At 52.1% G+C, this 2500-nt stretch overlaps 1 protein-coding gene across 1 annotated transcript in view; it reads right to left on the reverse strand.

Annotated features, from left to right (window-relative positions):
- Positions 1 to 2500, reverse strand: part of LOC310811599 (FHF complex subunit HOOK-interacting protein 1A-like) — a gene marked incomplete at its 5' end in the record, with an annotated part of 11133 nt that overhangs the window by 1401 nt on the left and 7232 nt on the right. The window lies entirely within an intron of this gene.

Here is a 2500-nt window from a genome sequence, read left to right on the forward strand (position 1 = left end):
GTATGGAATGGAATGAGGAATGGTATCTGATACCATTCCTCATTCCTCATTCCATTCCATGCATTACAATGAAGCCCGTCCTCCGATTTCTACCTCCACCAGCCTCCCCTGGTCCTCACTATAGACAGATAACAGCCAACCAGCTTTGAGCTGCCCAACCTATCACCTGAGCTCTACCGACATCATCACCCAAGACATGACATCATCACCCTACGACATGCCAAAGTCAAAGTCAAAGTGGCTTTATTGTCAATTCTTCACATGTCAAGACATACAAAGGAATCGAGAGGACGTTTCTCACTCTCCCACGGTGAGACAGATAAAGTGCCCAGGCACAACAGATAACACATACTAAAAGTAAAACATTCAATAAAAATAATTTAAACAGTGCAAAAAGAGCAGTCAGTAAAGACAGTAAGTAGCAGCCAAATACTGTGTATTCTGTATATAAAAAAAATATAATAGTGCAATAGTGCATTGTAGCAATAGAATAGTGGATTGTCCAGAGTCCGTAGTGTTTTTGGGGGGGGGGGGGGGGCTGAAGGGTTGGGAGGGGGGGTGGTGGTTTCAGCTTCTTGACAGCTTGGAGGATGTGGCTGGGGGAAGTGAGGGGAGAGAATTTAGCTTCCTGACAGCTTGGGGTATGAAGCTTTTCGTGAGTCTGGTGGTGTGGGCACGGAGGCTCCTATACCTTCTTCCAGAAGGCAGGAGGCTGAACAGACTGTGTGCGGGGTGGCTTGCGTCGCTCACAATCGAGGTAGCTTTGCGGGTGAGGCGGGTGGAGTAAGTCTCTTGCAGGGAAGGGAGTGGGGCACCAATGATCTTAGCAGCTGTGTTCACAATGCGTTGCAGTGCTTTCCTACTGTGTTCGGTGCAGCTACCGCCCCACACAGTGATGCAGCTGGACAGGATGCTTTCAATGGTGCCTCGGTAGAATGTTGTCAGGATAGGTGTGGGAGCTTTCGCTCGCTTCAGCTTGCGGAGGAAGTAGAGGCGCCGCTGGGCTGTCTTCGCCAGTGATGCGGTGTTGGTGGTCCAGGAGAGGTCCTCACTGATGTGCACCCCCAGGAATTTGGTGCTGCTCACTCTCTCCACAGCAGCACCATCGATGGTCAGTGGTGGGTGTTCGGTGTGCCCTCTCCGGAAGTCGACCACAATCTCCTTCGTTTTGCTGACATTCAGCAGGAGGTTGTTGTCTCTGCACCACGTGGTCAGAAGGTTGACCTCCTTTCTATAGTGGGTCTCGTCGTTCTTGGAGATGAGACCCACCAGAGTTGTGTCGTCCGCAAACTTCACCATGTGATTGGTGCTGTGGGTTGATGTGCAGTCGTGAGTCAGCAGGGTGAAGAGCAGGGGACTGAGCACACAGCCTTGGGGGGCCCCTGTGCTGAGTGTGATGCTGCTCGAGGTGTTGTTGCCGACTCGTACTGCTTGTGGTCTCTCGCTGAGGAAGTCCAGCAGCCAGTTGCAGAGGGAGGTGTTGAGCCCCAGCTGGTCCAGTTTACAGATCAGTTGTTGCGGGATTATGGTGTTAAATGCTGAGCTAAAGTCTATGAAAAGCATTCTCACATATGAGTCTGCTTTTTCCAGGTGGGTGAGGGCTGGGTGGAGAGCAGAGCAGATTGCGTCCTCTGTGGAACGTTTTGCTCGGTATGCAAACTGAAAGGGGTCCAGGGTGGGGGGGAGGATGGACTTAATGTGAGACATGACTAGCCGTTCAAAGCACTTCATGATGATGGGGGTCAGTGCTACAGGGCGATAGTCATTGAAGCAGGATGGAGCGGATTTCTTTGGCACAGGTATGATGATGGAGGTCTTGAAATGTGATGGGACAGCAGCTTGACGCAAAGAAGTGTTAAAGATGTCCGTGAAGACATCCTTAAGCTCCTCTGCGCAGTCCCTCAGCACACGGCCTGGGATGTTGTCTGGGCCTGTTGCTTTGCGGGGGTTGATGGTAGAGAGTGTCCTCTTCACACTGGCAGCAGACAGGCACAGGACCTGATCGTGGGGGGGGGGTGGGGTTTTCTGTGGGCTTGTTGTGTTTGTTGCTTCAAACCGTGCAAAGAAGCTGTTGAGGTTGTTGAGCAGAGAGATGTTGTTGTCGCAGGTCTGTGGCGCGGGCTTGTAGTCCGTTATGGTCTGAATGCCCTGCCACAGGCTCCGCGTGTCTCTGCTGTCCTTGAAGTGGCAGGTAATCTTGTTGGTGTAGTCCCGTTTTGCTTTCCTGATGCCACGGGACAGGCTGGCTCTCGCTGTTCTTAGGCCATTTTCATCCCCGGCTCTGAAGGCTTTGTCTCTGGCCCTCAGCAGCCGATGGACTGCCCCTGTCAGCCATGGCTTCTGGTTAGCCCGAGTGATGATGGTCTTTTTGTGGGTCACATCATCAGAGCACTTACGGATGTAGGAGAGGACAGTGTCTGTGAGCTCCTCATTGTCCGTATGGTTGTTCTGTGTGGCTGCTTGCTTGAACATGTCCCAGTCTGTTGTTGCAAGACAGTCC

The sequence above is a fragment of the Argentina silus genome (genome assembly GCF_951799395.1).
Source record: "Argentina silus genome assembly, chromosome: 1".
In the NCBI taxonomy this organism is placed as follows: Eukaryota; Metazoa; Chordata; class Actinopteri; order Argentiniformes; family Argentinidae; genus Argentina; species Argentina silus.